At 40.6% G+C, this 21,042-nt stretch overlaps 1 long non-coding RNA gene across 1 annotated transcript in view; it reads left to right on the plus strand.

Annotated features, from left to right (window-relative positions):
* Positions 1-539: 539 nt before the first annotated feature.
* Positions 540-21,042, plus strand: part of LOC117503465 — a 38,010-nt gene continuing 17,507 nt past the window's right edge. Inside the window, exon 1 of the long non-coding RNA XR_004558571.1 lies at positions 540-771. This is a non-coding gene — a long non-coding RNA (uncharacterized LOC117503465). The remainder of the gene's footprint in view (positions 772-21,042) is intronic.

A 21,042-nucleotide genomic window follows, 5' to 3' on the forward strand; every position in this document is an offset into this window, starting at 1 on the left:
AGACTGCAAAAAAAAAAAAGAAAAAAAAAGTGATGTGATAGAGGAAATCCAAGCTCAGATTTGGATTCAGCACCTCAAAATGACCCTAAATCAGTTCTCAAAGTCCATGCAAGAAAAAAAGAAATTGTTGACCAGTGCAATCCATGCTGTGAGCCATAAAGTACTGGGTCAAGGCCTTATCCAGCCCGTGGGTCACCAGTTTGCAACCCATGTTTACATTTCTCACATGCACCTCAGCTGTCTTATAATCATGATTATAACCCCAGATTCTCAAATATTATCTCACCTTAATAACAAACATTTGCGTTATTTGAGTTTTACGCACATTTTTATGATCTTTTTCTTTTTAATTTAAATTGTGACATATTTCCTCACAAATGTCAGACAAGAAGCGGCTGGAAAGTGACGTGTGTGTGTGTGTGTGTGTGTGTGTGTGTGTGTGTGTGTGTGTGTGTGTGTGTGTGTGTGTGTGTGTGTGTGTGTGTGTGTGTGTGTGTGTGTGTGTGTGTGTGTGTGTGTGTGTGTGTGTGTGTGTGTGTGTTGGAGCTGCGCACAGGTGATCCATACCCGGTGCGCACTCCGCCCTCTGCGCGCACAGACTGCGCTCATTCGCTCGCCGCTGCAGCCCGGATGTAGCACACAGGAGGAGCGCGCACGCACGCAGAATCGGCCCGCTCCGTGATGATAACATGGCGCTGGCACACACGTAACGGTGACAAACGGCCACAATAACACACAGGACATGTGAGCGCTTCGATCCGAGCCGAGCAGGTACGTGCGCACCGCTCGATACTTGTTTTTAATACGCCATCTACGCTTTGGTGAAATGTGGCTGCAGATTTGGATTTTTGTTGCATGACGAGGTTTAAAAAAAATAATGAATAAAAAAAGCCGCCGTGCAAAGGCTCAGCACAGGTCGTCGGTTTGATGCCAGGTCGGGGAAACAGCACCGTCATCGCCGGAACCAACAGCGGTGTTTTTTTTGCAGCCTGCGCGGTGTCTGCGCGCGTTGGCTGCTGTCCTTGGTGTTGGCCCGGATCAACATCACACCTATGCGTCCTGCAAATACATTCTGAAGGCCCTTTTTTGTGCAATCCAGTGGAATAATCAGTGTAATGCACCCAGAGCTTATAGAATCGGCGCGTTTTCGTCCTCATTTTGCTGCTTTCCTTCAGATGTGCAGTCACATGCATCCTCATCATAGTAGGATCGCTCTGTTTTTATTGTTTACTGTATGACTGTGACGATGACCGTGCACAGTGATGCTTTTGTGGACAGAGGCTGATATCCACTAGGATATTTTTTAAAAAGTGCATAAATATCCAATTTGCAGCCAAAAATCAGCAAAGCTGGTCTTATTTATAGACTGTTGCTATAGGTCCAGACCCTGTATCTCTGTGACCAATAAGGGTTCAGACCTCTCCCACATATGGCAGTTGAAGTGCTTCAAGCATCAAAAGGAGATTGAGGACTTTCCTCAAGGGCATCTTGGTGATGATAATAAGAGATGGGTGCTGTTTTTCACCTTACCACCCACATTTTGCAATGGTCGTGGATCAAGACTAAAACCCAGGCTTTTGGTTGCTTCCTGGTTTTGGTGTTGGACTTGCAGAGGCGTTCATTTATCTTGGCAGTCACGTTTGTTTCTGTGGATCCTCGGCCTTTGAGATCGAGAGACGCCTCCGATAAAGCTTATGGAGTTGCTGGACAGAGGTGTTTAGTACCTTTGCAAGAAAACCAATGTTCAAGCATTTAGGATCCTGGTGCTTCCTTCCTGGGGAGGTGATGGTCTAGTGGCGTTGGTCTTCAGACCAGAGGATCCTCAGTTTATAACCCTGCCAGACTGGGAAAATCACTAAGGGCTTTTGGGCAAGATCCTTAATCCCCTAGTTGCTCATGGTGTATAGGGAGGGCCTTGAATGGCAGCACCCTGACAGCGGTGTGTGTGTGTGAATGGGTGAATGTGAGGCATAATTGTAAAGCGCTTTGAGTTTCTGATGCAGATGGAAAAGTGCTCTAGAAATGCAATCCATTTACCATTCCTTATAACACAATTGTGAGGCTTGGATGCTAATTAGTGACCTAGTAAGATGTGTCCCGAGAACTGATGGAATGAGCATTATGGCCATGTGGTGTGTTTCCTTGGGCATGATCCAGTACACCAATGCCTCAACACTTAGGCATCGGTGTACTGGACTGATGCCGGTGTCGATGCCGGCTGGAGAAGGGCAAGGGGACACCTACATATCACCTGTCTGCTGCAGATAGTTAATTTTGAAGGGTGCGGATGCACCGGTTGTCTATCTGGGTGGTTGCCATCCAAGATCAACCGCAATTCTGTAGTATGGCGGTTGTGGCAACATGACAAAAGAGAAACCAGTGCATGCTCCCAGACCTGACCTATCCCACATTTTCTTATCAGGATGAAGGATTGAGTCCATCCAGATGGTCTCATATCCAAGGCGTTGAACCTGTGATGCTCTGGTCACATGACAACATCTCTAACCATTTTAAGGATGTTTACTTGTTGTGCTCTGACTTACGGAAACACATTGCGGCAGATCAAACCTCTGAGCGCTCCACTTACATTTGTAAATTGTTTTGTTTCAGAGAAATACATTTTTTTTAATTAGCTGAGGAAGAGATGGATTAGAGTGAACATGGCAGACATCCTGGGATCTTCAAAAGTCCACCGTACGGTTACAGTAGCAACAAAATAATGCTAATAGCCATCAATGCATTTATCAGCCAGTTAATGGTATGAGGTGGGGAGAAAAGCACCCAGCAAGATGTTTATGTCCATGTCTGCCCCCCAGTGGTGATGTCCTATAGAACTATAAATGCAGTCAGCAATGCAACTTTCTCCAAATGTTGGTCAAGACAACTGCAATATGCAGCAGTGTCGATGTAAAGCCAACGTTAAGTTGCCTTTGAAGTAGTACTGGTAACCCTGAACCATCAACAATGGCACCAGAACTGAGACACACAGTTCCACAGAGTGTACTGACTTGTAGCTGATTGGGACCATTATAGGTTCAGACCGAGACACTTTGTTATTGTTATAATTCCATAGAGCTAGATGCTTTATTCAGACTTAAAACATGTCTTCTTGAGAAACTGATGGCACAAAAACATATAACCTTCATTTTTTCTAAATTTTTGTTACTTTTTTCAAAGGGGTTAGTGTTTCATTGTTGTGTGTCTATTTGTCAACAGCATGTCTCAGAAGGACAAAAAACGATTTTGGTGAAGTTTGGTAGTGAGGCCTTTAGGCTCCCTTAAATCATTAAAAAACAATTAAATGTTGGTACAGTTCCAGATCAAGTGGCTTATCCTGCCTTTTATCATTGAACTTTGATCTTTATTCCTTCCATCCTGATTACAGGACCAAAGCATTTAGGATCAGTTGATCAGAATCAACGATAAAAGAGCAAGATATAAATTAAAGATCAAAGATGGGTGATCAGGATCAAAATGAGTGATCAGGAAAAACAATTCCGGACAAAAAAAAACCCCGAGTGATTGGAATAACATTTCAGGATCAAAGATGAGTGATTGGGATAACATTTCAGGATCAAAGATGAGTGATTGGGGTACCATGCCAGGATCAAAAATGAGTGATTGGGACAACAGTTCAAAATCAAAGATGAGTGTTCAGGATCAAAGGCACATGATCAGTATGACGATTCAAGATCAAAGATGAGTGATCGGGACAAGCAGGATCAAAGACTAGTGATAAGGTCACAGATGAGTTAAAGATGAGTGATCAGAATCAAACACCAGTGGTCAAGATCAATAAATGATGGAGAAGCGATCAGAGGAATAACTGCCTCAGAATGAAAAATAAATCACCGGAAAATGTTATCAGAAGTGATGTGAGAGAATCAAACACCAGTGGTCAAGATCAATAAATGATGGAGAAGCGATCAGAGGAATAACTGCCTCAGAATGAAAAATAAATCACCGGAAAATGTTATCAGAAGTGATGTGAGATGAGGTTTTTGAGCCTTGGCAGAAGTACATGACCTCTGAGTGTATTTGTAGTTATTGACCTTTGGAGTGGGAAACTCTGGAACATGTTGACGTGATAAAGTACTCTAAAGGTTTCTTGTTCGTGTCCACAAAATTTATTGACGGGATTAACCTTATCAAGAGGAACATTCCAATAAATCTATTTGCTGATCAAGATCTTGGATTACCTGAGAGAACTTGCACATGCAAACGCTCCACAGAAAGGCCTAAAGTCAGATTTGCATACCTCCGACAAGCTGGAACAATCCCATTGGGATTGACAAGATTGCTGGATGTTTGGAACTCGAAATGTTAGAATACTGTGAAATTTCACTTGTTGGCTTTTTTCTTTGGTTATATATGACTGACAGGTTTAATTAGAATCACTGGTTTATATTAAAAACAACAATAACAACAATTAAACAACTGATAATGTGGAAAAATGGCATATTAATGTTTTAATATGAACATATCTTTATCTTTAGTAGCGCTCTGGATGCAGTGGCTCACATTACATATTCAGGGCCAAGCAATCATTACTGTAAGAGTATTTTCTTTATCGATGTATTGGAGAAGTATCGTGATAGCTTAGCAGCCAGTACAGGAGCTGGTGCCAATGATTTCAATCAGTGTTGCACACGCGCTAATCAATTTGAGGCAAGTATATAACACATGATGAAAATGTTGTCTGTCTCTCTCTAGGTGGCAGCATGGCATCATATACCCAAACAGCAACATGCTTGTCGATAATCTATCAATATCTTACAATTGACTATATGTAGATGCACCAAATTCAAGCCAGTTCATCTTCATATTAATGTTTGTCTTCATGTAAAATTGAAAGGACCTGTGTGTGTTTGTTCATGAGTTATCATGTTAACAACTCAGATGGACTAATTCATGTTTTGGGGCTCTACGCTTTGGAAATGAAAGATGGCAACAAACAATCTCATCTCAAGCTAGATATGACTTCAAAGCCACACTTGCTCCTAATTTCCATCATGCATGTGGTTGATGATAAAACTATTCCCTAAATGTAGTCCTGACATGTCCACCTGGTGGCACACAAGTGGGTGATTCTTAGACTACGGGCACTTATGTCCTTTGATCATATTGTATGAAGAACAGAAAAAAGGGGAAATTTCACACTTATAGTTATCTTTACAATGAAAGTGTGTTAAGACATTTGTTCTAGTAGTCTATGATGACTTTTTCACCTTTTTTCAGCATCATTATATGCAAATATTGCCGTTTTGTGCTTGTCCCACACCCAGACTTTTGATCTTCAATGATAAAAATGAATGGTAAAGAAACATTTTTTCTAATGTTTTAAAATATCTCTGAATAAAATATCAGTAAAATAATCAAAACATAATTGGGGTATTCAATGCCATACAACTGTTGTGATTTTTTTAAACAAAATGTAGTTGTCCCACACTATTGCCGTAATTTCCACCACAACACTGTAATGTCCCTAAACAGTTTGTATGAAAGATTGTTTGGGTAGTTTCTATGGAGATAAACAGTGACATCAGAGCACATGTATATAGCGCCAAATCACAACAAACAGTTGCCCCAAGGCGCTTTATATTGTAAGGCAATGGTGTGGTGGAAATTACATTTACAAGGCCAATAGTGCCCGTAGTTAAAGAATCACCCAAGTATATTGTATATAACATAATAAAAAGAAACTTTCTTTTTCTGCTCATTTGGAATAATAAATGGAATTAACATTCGTTCAGCCGCCCCACTTTGACCTGTGTTAATCCTTATGAGTCACAGGAAAACCTTTCAGGAAAAACTATGCTTCTCATCTTGCATCCATGGCACGTCGCAGTGATCCGAGATGAAGGTTTTTCTTTATTTCTGCTTTGGAGATGAAGGGATTTGTGCTAACACTTAGTAGCCGTGTCAGTGGGTCGGTTTGAGTACAATCCCCGGTTATTGGCTCTGTGACGTATTCAGCAGCTTCACATTCATGATCAAAGCTGCAGACTTCCAGATCACGCTGTAAGTCTGCAACAACAATAATAACATTAATAATCTCAATCCACGCCCTCATTCCCTTCATGTTCTCAATTTTCTGCTTTGGCAGTCTCCCTCCACTGTGCACCTACACACACCGGCCCACTCCAAAGGCGAGCACTTCAAAGTGGTCATGAACACATGACTATTTTGGTCACCGTGGCTACATGATGTAGACTGATCTCACTGTGCACCAGCAGGAGACTGTTTTTCTTTTTTTCTTTTTTTTAATGTACAGTTGTGCAACAGTCATACGTGGAATAATGTGAAGAAAAATCTGCAGTAATTTGTAAATATCAAAATGTCTTAACTGGAAAATTGGAAACCACTTGGTTTAAAAATCTTTGTAGCAGTTCTACAAGAATGTTTGCCTTTTTTAAAAAAATAACCAGATAATTTCAAAATGGTCTAACCAAACAACAAACTGTCTTTATTTGGATTTAATATGTGGTTAAATTAGATATGAACTGATTTGCACACTGATTTAAAGTAATTTTGAAAACACTTTAAAAGGGTCTTACACCACATGGTTGTTAGTTTCAAGTATATTAAAATTTATGTTGTTTAAATGGTTTTAAATCTAGTGTAAATGGTCTTAATATGAATTTACTGGATTAAATTTATATAATCTGGTGCAAAGTGATTTTGAACTATTGTAGAACATGGTTAAGCAAGATTAAAGTTGCATTAAACCACTTTTGAAAGTGTTTTAAACCAGATGTTTGTTGACTCAAAACTCTAAACATATGGTAAATGGTCTTAATATGCATTTTAAACTGATGACATTGATATAATGTGGTCTAATGTGCTTTTGAAATATTGAAGATCAAGGTTAGGCAAGATTAAAGTTCCATTAGGACACTTTTAAAAGAGCTTTAAACCAGATATTTGTTGGTTTAAATACTTCCTGCCATAAATGTGTTAATAATATGCACTTAATATGAATGAATTGGTATAATCTGGTTAAAAGTGGTTTTGAACTATTGTAGAACAAGATTAGTCAACTTTAAAGTGTAATTAAAACACTTTAAAAAGGGTTTTAAACCAGATACTTCTTACTTTAAATCCTCAAAACCTATGATAAATAGTCTTAATGTGCATTTAATCAGATTAAATTGATATAATCTGGTTGAAAGTGGCTTTTAACTACTATTGTAGAACAATTATAGCCAATTTTAAAGTTCTGTTATACAACGTTTAAAAGGGTGTTAAACCAGATATTGGGTTTAATGGCTCTAAATCAACAGTAAATTATCTTAATATGGATTTAATATGATAAAATTAATTCAGTGCAGTTTAAAGTGGTTTTGAATTATTGTAGAACAAGGCTAGACAAGATTCAAGTGTCATTGTTTCACCTTTTAAGAGTTTAACCCAGAAGGGGATTTAAATGGTTCTAATGCTACTGTTGTTGTTGTAATTGTTGTAATATGCATTTAATCTAATTAACTGATATAATCTGGTTTAAAGTGATTTTGAACTATTGTAGAATAAGGTTACGTAATATTAAATTCCCATTAAGCCACTTTTAAAGGGTTTTAAGACAGATATCTAAAGGATTTAAACGGCTCTAAACCAGTACAGGAAAAACGTTTTAAACTAGGTATTTGTTGGATTTAAATGGCTCTAATGTTACAGCAAATTATTATGGATTTAATCTGATTAAAATATTATAATTTGGGTTTAAAGTGGTTTTTAACTATTGTAGAACAAGAAGTAATGGCACCAGTTTTAAAAAGGTTCCAATCCAGATATGTGTTGGTTTTAAATGTGTCTACAAAAGTGGTAAATGGGCTGAACCTGGTTTTTACTGGTTGTCAGAAACCATATAAATACCTCTAAATTTCAGATTTAAATAATAATAAAATGCTTGTAGTCTCATGTTGTCTTTTAGGCTGATACTCAGACATTCAGTCGTGACCTTATGTGCCACCAGCCAAGACGCTCACTTTTTGTAGCCAACATGGGAATGTGTTCTCAGTATGTGAAGGTGAACCAATTCAGACTTCTGCTTACATGGGATCCTCTCCATGGCGCGCCGTCCTGCACGGCCGTGTTGATTGATTCCATGAAGCAAGAACCAACATGTCAGAAAGCATGCAAATGAGGAGTGAAAATCAGATGGATGCAAAGCGCAAAACAGGGGGAAAGGAGGAAGGACAGATGAGATGTGAGAAAAAGATAGATGACAGGTGACCGTGGCAGAGATGGATCTGGATCAAAAGGGATGCAGGAATGCCAAATCACTTTGTTATGCACAAAGAGGGTAGTCTTTGCTTTAGGCTCATTCCGACGCCGTGTCTGCCTGGAAATTCGCTCTCGCTTTCAGGCCGTTGCTTTGCAGGATGAAGTGTTTCTGCTAACTGGTCACTGCCGGAGAGAAACATGAATAAATAAGGCGGAGAAAAGCTTTTGTGTGTACAAAGGCTGCTTTGGGTGAAAAGTTACTGAAGTGTGCATCACCCAGATGTGCACTGTGCCGAAGACCAGAGTGTTAAAGACATCAAATTATGCACCTTTTTCATCAACTCATAGAGGTCAAAAAGTCTGGAGCTTAAAATGCCCCAGAGACACGGAGGTGAAGCTTCATAAAGGACAATTTTCAGGTTTCTGAGAAACAACCTGTTTGTGTGCCTGTTGCTTTAATTGGAAAGAAGCTGCTACCAGCCACAGGTGGCACAGTGGCTCAGTGGCTCAGTGGTTAGCACTGTTGCCTCACAGCCGGAAGGTTGTGGGATCATTTCCCACCTGGGGTCTTTCTGTGTGGAGTTTGCATGTTCCCTCCGGGTGCTCCTGCTTCCTAAAGCATTCCAAAGACATGCAGTTTAGTTGGATTGGTGACTTTAAATTGGCCGTAGGTGTCCATATGTTGTCCTATGACAGACTCCCGTCCTGTCCAGCGTGGTCCCTGCCTCACGGTGACATCACACAATACTCAGTTTAAGTCTATAACCCATTGCGCCCTCTGTTGAGTGAAACTGGGACTGCATTCCAACCCAGTTTCAACCAGCAATTGAATTTTAATGGTCAGTTCTTGACTTGAGCTTTGATGAATATCTATTTAAAGGTGCAGCCCCCAAAGAGTGCAAAAATGAAGGATTGCATTTCTTAATGTGTCGTGATACATATCAAACTGGCCCTCAGGTATCGAGATTTGTATCGGGAGATAGGTGTATCGTCTAGGTCCTAGTATGTACCAGCGCAATTCATCCACTACACAGACCTGAATAATGATGAATTCTGGAGAACTGATGTTGGGTTAAAATTCCTTTGAGACCTCAAGTTTTATTCTTGATCCATTTCAACATTTTTCCTGAAAAAGGTCAAAAAGTCCCATTTTGACCTTTGCCCTCAGATAAAATATCCACATGCTGTATCTCAGTAGTGACAAAAGCTAAAGAGCAGAATTCTGTGCATAAATTGCTCAAACATATTATTTGATCAAATGAAGCACTTTTTGGGCAAATGACCGTAAATCCCTGTGATGATGTTTGACCCTCGTGAAACAACCTCTCACTGTATTTCCAATAGGGAAGAGCACTTAAATGTATTCTAACTGTAAGACACAGCGAGAAGCTACTGGAAGTCTGTTGCAGGCATTGTGGAGGAGAGCTTCTCTATAATTACATCTTTTGTTTCTCCTGACAGTCTTTTTTTTTGGTAATACCTGTTCTGAATACTAAAGTCGTCCAGGCAGTCTCAGAATCCTGCACGACTGTAGTGCTGCTGCACTAGTGCTATTCTTTTTCCACCATGCCTTCCTTTGCAAAATGTTTTTTTTTTCTCACTGTTTCTCATGATAGTTTTGCTGTGATGTCACAGACGCGTGTGACACCAAAACACACCTCCTGAGAAGACCGAGATGACACATCTTCCTTCTGACTCCCTGGAATAAATCAAGGGTTGCATCAATTCAGTATCTGCTCAACCGCATCAAAAATCGTCACATTCATTCATATTTAAAACTACAAGATCATCTGGTTGACGGCAACCAATCACATCCTCCTGTAAGTACAAAGCACTTATTTTTTTACCATTGTCCATCTGTCCCACAACATTAGCTCGCGATTTCTCCTCCTATAATTTCCTCTTGGATCAGATGGAGGGTTTTTTTTATATTTTTACCCGAGGCCATCAAATATGTCCACTGGGTATTGCGAAGACTATGCGTCCCTCCGTCTGTCTGTCCATCTACAGTAGTGTTCAGAATAATAGTAGTGCTATGTGACTAAAAAGATTAATCCAGGTTTTGAGTATATTTCTTATTGTTACATGGGAAACAAGGTACCAGTAGATTCAGTAGATTCTCACAAATCCAACAAGACCAAGCATTCATGATATGCACACTCTTAAGGCTATAAAACTGGGCTATTTGTTAAAAAAAAAAGTAGAAAAGGGGGTGTTCACAATAATAGTGGCATCTGCTGTTGACGCTACAAACTCAAAACTATTATGTTCAAACTGCTCTTTTAGCAATTCTGTGAATCACTAAACTAGTATTTAGTTGTATAACCACAGTTTTTCATGATTTCTTCACATCTGCGAGGCATTAATTTTGTTGGTTTGGAACCACGATTTTGCTTGTTTACTAGTGTGCTTGGGGTCATTGTCTTGTTGAAACACCCATTTCAAGGGCATGTCCTCTTCAGCATAAGGCAACATGACCTCTTCAAGTATTTTGACATATCCAAACTGATCCATGATACCTGGTATGCGATATATAGGCCCAACACCATAGTAGGAGAAACATGCCCATATCATGATGCTTGCACCACCATGCTTCACTGTCTTCACTGTGAACTGTGGTTTGAATTCAGAGTTTGGGGGTCGTCTCACAAACTGTCTGCGGCCCTTGGACCCAAAAGAACAGTTTTACTCTCATCAGTCCACAAAATATTCCTCCATTTCTCTTTAGGCCAGTTGATGTGTTCTTTGGCAAATTGTAACCTCTTCTGCACGTCTTTTATTTAACAGAGGGACTTTGTGGGGGATTCTTGCAAATAAATTAGCTTCACACAGGCGTCTTCTAACTGTCACAGCACTTGCAGGTAATTCCAGACTGTCTTTGATCATCCTGGAGCTGATCAGTGATCAACCTTTGCCATTCTGGTTATTCTTCTATCCATTTTGATGGTTGTTTTCCGTTTTCTTCCACGCGTCTGTTTTTTTTTTTGTCCATTTTAAAGCATTGGAGATCATTGTAGATGAACAGCCTATAATTTTTTGCACCTGCGTATAAGTTTTCCCCTCTCCAATCAACTTTTTAATCAAACTACGCTGTTCTTCTGAACAATGTCTTGAATGTCCCATTTTCCTCAGGCTTTCAAAGAGAAAAGCATGTTCAACAGGTGTTGGCTTCATCCTTAAATAGGGGACACCTGTTTGTTCCACAAAATTGACAAACTCACTGACTGAATGCCACACTACTATTATTGTGAACACCCCCTTTTCTACTTTTTTTTACTAACAGCCCAATTTCATAGCCTTAAGAGTGTGCATATCATGAATGCTTGGTCTTGTTGGATTTGTGAGAATCTACTGAATCTACTGGTACCTTGTTTCCCATGTAACAATAAGAAATATACTCAAATCCTGGATTAATCTTTTTAGTCACATAGCACTACTATTATTCTGAACACTACTGTATCTGTGCTCAGCATAACTCCAGTCCTATTCTTGCCAGGGTCTTTAAATTCACAGGGACCATTCTTGGGGCACAGACCTTGGACAAGTTCAAAGATGGCTAACCATGACCTAAGCTGTGCGAAAAACAGGTATAAAGAAGTGACCTTGGTTTATTCTTCAAGGCAGGACAATGCTGAGGCCAAGACTGAGTCTGAGTCCTTGCATAAGGAGGACAAGGCCAAGGCTTAAAAAAAGGCCTTTAGACCTCCACCATCCTTTATAAAACCAATTAAACAAAAGAAAAAAAGACAGTAAGGCATAATTTTTGTATGCTTTAAAATACCACTGGAGGGTGTCCTTAAGGTATTCCCTCATACGGCACACTCTCACCGGCTTCACCATAAATTGTTGGCTAAGTGATCTGCAAATTAACATCTTGTAAAGTCTTATTAACATCGTGGGTGTTTCACAATAATTTGTGACTTTATGATGTTTAACGTGTTTGATGGACCTCCCGCTGAACAGCCTTTCAGATTGACTGCTTTACTACACAGAGGTGAAATCTCATAAAGCAGGTTAATTGCCACACACGGGCATAATCGTGAAACCAATCGGCACTTACTGGCTGGGAAAATAAATTACTTTTTTGTTTGTTTGTTTTTTAAAGCTCCTCTGAGTGTTTTCTACTCTAAGGGGTGCAAAGAGGCACATCGTTTGTGATGTTCATTGCAGATCGGTGAAACAATATGATTCAAATTGAATCAAAACGGGCCCAAGGTTAACGTAGGAAGGATGGAAGGAAGCATTGAAGGACAGAACACTTGGTTCTTGCTCGGATCGGGCAACAGTTTTCATCATACAGCCAGCGAGTGGAGCTTTGGTAATAGTCGTCTTTCGTAACAGTTGTCAGGAGGCTTTTGCTGTTTTGTTCTGTGATTTGAGATCAGTCAGGTGGAATTTCATCAAAGCAGACTGAAATAAGGACGTTCATTATGGCTCAGTTTGATTCATTACCAAACCCCAGCTTGTACACCCCTGTGACAAAACTTCAAAGGAAACTGTGGTTTAATATGCTGCTGTCATCACGCTAAAGGCACCTGATCCATCAAACAGGAACCGGTTCTCAGCCATCATGTAACCTGTAGACTTTCTTGGAATGACATGGTCAAGTGATGTTTTTACATACTGAAGACATTTGGTTGATTAATATGAGAAGAAAGTTTAGAATGTTAGTATTTGGTTATGTTTGGCTTCATCTGTGAAGATGGCCTGGTGTTGTTAAAAGGGATAAGCCACCATGAAGCAGGTTGCTCACTGGGGTTGGAGTTGGACTAGCGTTTTGTAGACTTGGGGTTGATTCTCGTTCATGCTACAAGTCTGTCTCCTTGGAGAAGTTAAATTATGTCCATGGTCTCAGTCACCACAGGTGTTAATAAGCACTGCTTTGGATGGGAAGGGAGCATGCAATGGACCGGTGTCCTGTCCAGTGGAAGTTACAGGCCTTTTTCAGGCTGCTAGTCAGTTTTATTGCAAATCTGATTCAAATCTGGGCAGCACGGTGCTTAGTGGTTAGCACTGCTGCCTCACAGTGAGAAGGTTGTGGGTTCAATTCCCGTGGCCTTTCTGTGTGGAGTTTGCATGTTCTCCCCGTGTTTGCGTGGGTTTCCTCCGGGTGCTCCGGTTTCCTCCCACATCCAAAGACTTGCGGGTTAGGTGGATTGGACTCTTTAAAATTGTCTGTAGTTGTGTGTGTGTGTGTGTGTGTGTGTGTGTGTGTGTGTGTGTGTGTGTGTGTGTGTGTGTCTGTGACAGGGTCCTGGGTGTACCCCACCTCACGCTCTGTGACTGCTGGGATAGGCTCCAGCCCCCCGTGACCCTTAATTGGACTAAGCGGTAGAAGATGAATGAATGATTCAAATATCCCTGATTGACTGTCCACATTGTATATACCAAGTGACCAGGTCCGTCCTGTATGTCTGTGTTGCAGTCTTTATTTCCCTCTTATCCGCACTGGTTGCTGTAGTATTGAAATGGTGCCTAGCGGTGCACACGGGTGTAGCGGAGTCACCTTAATCTCTGACTCTGGCTTATTCCACTTTCGCATGGCAGAGTGGGGGAGGGGGTGCAGCTTACCTCGCTTCGTTAAATTTTGCATAGTGTCAGAGGTCTCAGATGTAACACCAGAGAAGTACCCGTTAGTTCGACACAGTCATTCAAGCGATACCCAAGGACCCTCCAAATAGACCTCGTACCAAAGACATCCAGTCTTGACTGCAGGTCACTTGTGTTTCAGTTTTTTCCTGCCCAAAATTTTGGTGGTGTGATAGAAAAGGTTATATGTTTTTGAACTAATCTTCTATCTAACTACCAGGAAATAAATGCTGAAGTTCTCCAATGCCTTCTGTTATTCTTGCTTTGATATCATGACCCAAACATCTTCAGTGGACAGCAAAATGGGTGTTGTCCCAATTGTTTTGCGGGGAACTACAGTTACTGACATGGATTAATTTGTTGATGTTTGGAATAAGGTTTGCTAAATGGTTGATTTGAAGTGAACTTGAGCCTTTAAAGGTGGATCACCGTGTTCACCCATTGAACAGCAAATGCACAGAATCCCATTTGTTCTGGCCAAATGAGTGAAAGCCATTCAATAAGCATTAGAAGAGACAAATAACATCCTGTTGCTAAGCCAATTATACGCAGTAGATGACTTTCTTATTGGACGCAGTCAGTTGACACTGATTTATATGAGCTGAGACAATCTAATCTGTCCGAACGTTTGGTCTGTGGCTCAATTAAAAATTGACTCCGGGTGCTTCCTGATGTTCTTTTGGTCTACACGGACTTGCGAACACACATGCCGCCTTCATGTGTTTGCGCTCAGGTCTGGGAGTGTGCATTGGCTCCACGTGTTGTTGCACCTATCACACTGTGCAACCACATGGGTCCTGGTTCTGGTTACTCTTGGTTACTCCATGCTACACCCATTCCTGTCTCCCAAGAGTAACCATCAGTCTGCCACAGCGAGGTGATGTGTGGGCATCATCTTGCCTGTTTTCAGTTTGTGAAGTCCTCAGTACTGAACAACGAAATGTCAACATTTACTATGACGATTTAACTGCAATTTGCGCAAGAGCCTCGCTCGGTCATTTCGTCTTTTTGGGTTTGTCAACATTCTGAAAATATCATAACTTTTGTGCAAATCTGTAATAAAAACCCAGCTACTTTTCCATCATATTATATCAAAGCTGACGTTCCCTCTCAGAAACAGTAGTCCTCATCATGGTCTCCCTTAGTAACTGTTCTTTTCACACAAAATTATTCCAGTAGCACCAAAAATAGCCATATTCAGTTCACTTCAGTCTTTATTATGAGCGTGATAGTTTGTATCGCATCTGTGCATCGTGCATTTGGGTCAAGCTCTTGATGCCTGTCACCTGAAGCAAAGACAAAGGCTTTGGAGCAAGAACAACAACGATGTTTCAGTTCAGCTCTAGACACCCCTGCATCTGATGTACAGTACAGCAAGAAAATTCAATTATGAGGGTTTTTATCCTTTTGATTATAACAGGTTGCCATGACAACTCCAGCATCATCTGACTGATGTTGTATGGGAGGTATCGGTAACCGTGCAGTTGTACCTTCATGTATCATCTAAAACGGGCTCATGGACCAAACGGTGCTGCACAGAGACGAAAAGGTCTATAATCGACTCTGACATTCAGCTCTGCTGCTTCTTCCTGGGGAGAAAAGAAAAAGCAGAATAGCAGAAGCTAAAAGTGTGGAAATGCAGCCTGAGCTGCTTCTTTTACATTTAAAAGGCATTAAGAGAAGTTTCAAAGAAGCAATGGAGACTTTTTTAACAAGAGAAGATGCACAAGAACCCTGCAAAAATATCTGCATCGCCAAGCGTCTGTCAAAGTCAAAAGCTGAGGACCAGGAGATGTGAATCTGCAGCATTCGACTTCAGTTTGATTTCAGACTCCTACAATTGGCTTTTCTATGGGACTACACGTACCTGTGAAGGCACGTCCAGAAAGAATTCATGGTACTTCACTTATTCCACATTTCGTCAGGTTACAGCCTTATTTTGAAATGGAGTAATTTTTTTTTTCTCCTAAAAATTCCAGTCACAACACCCCATAATGACAACATGAAAAAAAGGTTTTGTTTTTTTGCTTTTTTGTTGTTGTTGCAAATTTATTAAAAAACAAACAAAAAACTAAGAAATCAAATATTCATAAGTATTCACACCCATTTCAATACTTTGTTGATGAACCTTTGGCAGCAATTACAGTCTCAAGTCTTCTTGAATATGATGCCACAAGGGTGGCCATCAGGTTCTTCGTCACCTCCCTGACTAAGGCCTTTCTCCCCCGATGGCTCAGTTTAGATGAGTGGCCAGTTCTGGTGGGTCTGAGCTTCTCCCATTTATGGATGATGGAGGTCACTGTGCTCATTGTGACCTTCATGACAGCAGAAATGTATTCTGTATCCTTCCCCAGGTTTGTGCCTTGAGACAATCCTGTCTCCGAGGTCTGCAGACATTTCCTTTGACTTCATGCTTGGTTTGTGCTCTGTCATGTGCTGTCATCTGTAGGACCTTATATTTAGACAGGTGTGCGCCTTTCCAAATCATGTCCAGTCAACTGAATTTACCCCAGGTGGACTCCAGTTAAGCTGTAGAAACATCTCAAGGGTCATCAGTGGAAACAGGATCCACCTACATGAGATTTCTTAGCTTTTGTTATTTGTAATAAATTTGTAAAAATAAAAAAAAAACAAAAAACAAACAAACACTTTATCACATTGTCATTATGGGGTGTTGTGTGTAGAACTTTGAGGAAAAAAATGGATTTCATCCATTTTGGAATAAGGCATAACAAAATGTGTGAAAAAGTGTAGCGCTGTGAATACTTTCTGGATGCACCGTATTCGCTCCTAATCCCGGTTGGGTATCAGTGTGTGAAGTCATGTGGACTGGTATGAGTCTGTGCTTTAGCCTCCCACATCATGCACCCGGGATCTACAGATGAGAGCGTCTCCACTGGAGGCCTGTCATTCTTTCACATCACGTGCCGCTGCCCGACAGCGAACATTAGCAACTACATTTAACATGACCTGTCATTAAGAGTCACTGTCGTCAGCACACACATGCCCCTGAACCTCCATGAAAAGGTTTAACTAAGCCACATTTCATTTTTGTTTTACTCTGTTTTGTGCTGAATTTTAATTCATTATGTTCCACCACATTGAACGATATATGTGATGGTGTGTGTGTGTGTGTGTGTGTGTGTGGGGACATACTTTTTTGAATATAATAATTCAAAACAGATACATGGGCAAACATGATACCCACAGAATTTGTACATTCCATGGAAGAGAGGAGTTGATTTGATTTTTGAGGTTACAGGGAGAAACTTGATACTTGCACCATAGGTACCCAGCAGGGAGCTGATGAGCTTATTATATTTTAGAGTTGTTTCGTGTATATATTTTCATATGAACGAAGATTAAGTGATTTTTTTTTTTTGACAGAATATCTCATTAGCAATACAAAGTAGGCCCTTGACACTTACACTGTAGGTATCCTCTGAGAATTTCATGTGTCTCCTATTAATGGAGAGTGCGGTATTTTTAGCTCATACTCATAAACTGATTGGGGATGTCACATCTGTGTGTGTGTGTGTGTGTGTGTGTGTGTGTGTGTGTGTGTGTGTGTGTGTGTGTGTGTGTGTGTGTGTAATCTCCTTGTGTATGCAGGGCTGCGAGTCATGAGTTCATAATGACGTTTCTAATTATCTCGGCTGCCCTGTCGGCTCATACTTAATTTGAAGTGTTGTTTCTTTTTTTTTTTTTTTAATAAATAAAAGCACCACTTTTATTTCCAACTTTTTTGAGTGCTGCTGAATCGAATCCTCCTTTTGGCACTGTCTAACAGTTGTTAGTTGCATTGAATAGCTGTCATATTTCAATTTACTGCAACATAAAATATGATTTATTTATTTTTAGTAGGGGGAATTTTTACAGAATACCACTCCACACATCACCAACGGGATGCAGCACCCAGATTAACAATTAATCCTCTGGTTAATTATCACTTTCATTAAAGATGCCCCCCCCCCCCACCCCCAGCTCTATTTTCAGGCATTTAAAAATAATCTGCTATGAATTTCATTTTGTCTTAAATCATATATTGATTAAAATTGTGCAGAAAAAGGCCTGAATGCATGTTTTCTCTAGAAAAATAGGGTACGCATATTCAAGAATTTGCTGATTGAACTGCTCCTCAAGCCCCACCCACCCGGCCACACCTTAATGTTCATATACATAGTGGTCTGTGATTGGCCAGTTGGAATTTGTGAGGTAGGAAATCCAGTTTGCCTCACTGTCCTCTTAATAAATGCAGAAGCAATTGATTTAGTTCAAAGAGTCCAAAGAGGTCCTCCCAAGGATGTTTAGGGGGCTGACTGGGGAACTCTGGAAGAATAGTAGGTGCACAATGTGCAATGTGAAAATAAATAATTAAATGAGATGAGGGCAGGACATAAAAGGAAGACATATCAGCAAAATTAAGAATGGCATTATCTTACAAAAGATCATGGATCAACATTTAATACCCCTCTTATACCATAGATGAAATGCAGTTTCTAAGAAGGAAGGAGGTGATTATTACATAAAGAGCCAAGAGCAAACGCAGACACACATTTGAAGTGAAGTCCAAATTAATACCATATTTTAAGAGAGGCAAGCACAATAGGATTATCTGTGTACTGAGACAGGGACACAGGGAGAGATTAAAATAATAAGGCTGGGAGAGAGGTGGATATACACCAAGTTGTATGAGGATCCTTTAACCAGTAAATGATTTTTGAATGTTAACTACCCAATAATAAAACATCAAATTAATTAAAGACAGACCTCCACTGAGCTGATATTTTTGTAATAATGACTTAGTATTTTTGGAGTTTTATCGTCCCATATAAATGAGGATAGCATTTGATTAATGGATGTAAAAAAAAAAGGTTTTGGGTAAGAACAAAAGAATACACAGGAAAGGTATAAAAACTTTGGTAAAACATTCATTTTCACTATATTAATCGTACCTAAAAGAGACACTGGTAAATTAGCCCATCTTTGAAAAGCTGACCTTATATTGGACAGTAAATTTACAGCCCACAGAGAATGAGGTGAACCAGTTACATTTACTACCAAATACTACCAAAGATGAGTTTGTCTGAGACGCTGTGCAGCTGCATTTATGGGCAAGTATTTACTTTTTTCTATGTTAAGCCTATATCCAGAAAAGGTGGTTATCATACTCTTGCTGTGTGATAAGTTGTAGTTGCTTGCACTGGGTACTGTGGTCCCTGCTGACATCAGCTTGTATTCTTTAATGCCTGCTGAGATGGTGAGGATGTAGGTCAACAGGTATATACTTCCATTTAGCGTCCCACGGGACAAGTGGGGTAGAAGAATGGGCTGCGGGATGTCACCTCACACAGGATGAGTGGGTGATGGAGGGGGACGGACGGAGCGTAGTGGTGATCTGATGAATGTTTTATATCACTCCTCTGGTTGTAGGATAAACGTATCTCTCTGCTGCCGTGCGTGGGCTGGTGGAGGAGCTGTGAGTCACACGGTCCTGTGTTGTTCAGATAAATCCCTGCATTGTGTCTGTTCTTTGGTTCTATTCCAGTACAATTAAACAGCAATAAAAGTAACCAGCGCTACTTTTAATTTTGCAACCGTGGAACGGTTCAATTTATTAAATTTAAGGCTTGCCAGATTTGTTTTTGTTGCCATGGTTGCGGATGCAAGGCACAGATGGTTCCATGGATACTGTTCTGCAGAAATAACAGAAATAATACTTTTGCTTTTTGGCTTTTGCAGAAATCTGTGTAAATATTTAGTTGATATACATATGCACCACTACAGATTTACCAAACATGTTCTTATCAAGATTAAAATGGTAGTTTTTAATGAAGAAGTTATTTTACTTGTGCTTTTTTTTTCTTCAGATATGATATTGCCATATTGCAAAAGTATAAGGGGGCGCATGCAACATATGGCAGAATCATCTTGGTTGCCCCAGGACAATTTGAACTGCCGTGACCTACATCCTCAACTGTGGGCTCAAAGACCATCAAACCCAGGTTAGGGTTCATCCCCCGACAAAAGGAACAGTGGATTGAATCCTGGTCCTTGAGCAAGTAGATTAACCCAAAATTGTGCTGTCTTTGACAAAAAATCTGCATCTAGATCTGTAGAAATCTCTCCATGGAGGTGTTGGACTGGTGTCGTGGCAAAGTGTCATAGTGTTGCAACATAATGCAACAGCCTTGCAGAAATGCACATTTGGTCACATGTTCATGATCTGCTTTCAGGGTGTAGATTTAGAGATGCACCCTGCACCAACGGATCAGTTCATCCTAAAATTTTGGCGCTCCATCCTTTGAAAGGACTAATATGTATATAGGAAGGCCCCGAGGCCCACTGGTGATTGTGCTTATCCATGGAGTTGATAACTACCCCTGGATGGGATGCCAATCCATCACAGGTTACTTCCCCAGCTAAGGCCGGCACCCATTTACAGCTGGGTGGACTGGGACAGTGTGGATGAAGTGTCTTGTCCAAGGAACCCAGGTCTACATATTGGTAGCCCACATCTTAGCAGAGCTTACCTGCTCTGCAATATGGAGGTAATAAATTTGGTTTCTCAGAGTTGAGAACCACAGAGTCTAGAGAAGGACAAGAAGATTCCTACATTTCACCTGGCTGCAGGAGATATGTGGCTGAATTTGAGAAGTTTGGATTGGCCTGGATGGGTGCTATGCTGCAGGGCCCCTGGCGGTTCCATGTTGTGATGGCTGTGGGGACGTGTGGCACCAGCAGACTTAACTTGATTAAAACAGCATCCTTAGCTTTGCAAATAGCAGCAAGGCTGAAGTTGCCATGCTGTAGGAGGCCTATACTGTCTTCCATCAATCCTCCATCTCCACCTTTTACATCTCGGGCTTAACCATTTTCCCAATACTCCAGGGAGGGTGGTTTCTTGGCGAGCTATCAATAATGAATGATTAAGTTTAACATGCTTTTGTAGATAATGGGCTGGAAAGTGGGAGGCTTTTAAAGAACAGAGTGCTTTTAACCCAGAAAACAAGCAGCACAATGCACATGGATGCAAATGGTCGGGAGCTGTGAGCTTTGGGTTACCATCTACAGATGGCTAATGACTTTGTTTTTAGCGTATAACCCTTCCCAGGAAGAAATGTACACTCAGCTCTCTGCATAAACAAGTGGACCTGTTCTTCTCTGTATGTTAGCACACTTCTGACTGAAAAGATAAGTGGATGAAAAGACCATTCTGTCTTCAGAAAA

Source organism: Thalassophryne amazonica, chromosome 21 (assembly GCF_902500255.1).
Source record: "Thalassophryne amazonica chromosome 21, fThaAma1.1, whole genome shotgun sequence".
In the NCBI taxonomy this organism is placed as follows: Eukaryota; Metazoa; Chordata; class Actinopteri; order Batrachoidiformes; family Batrachoididae; genus Thalassophryne; species Thalassophryne amazonica.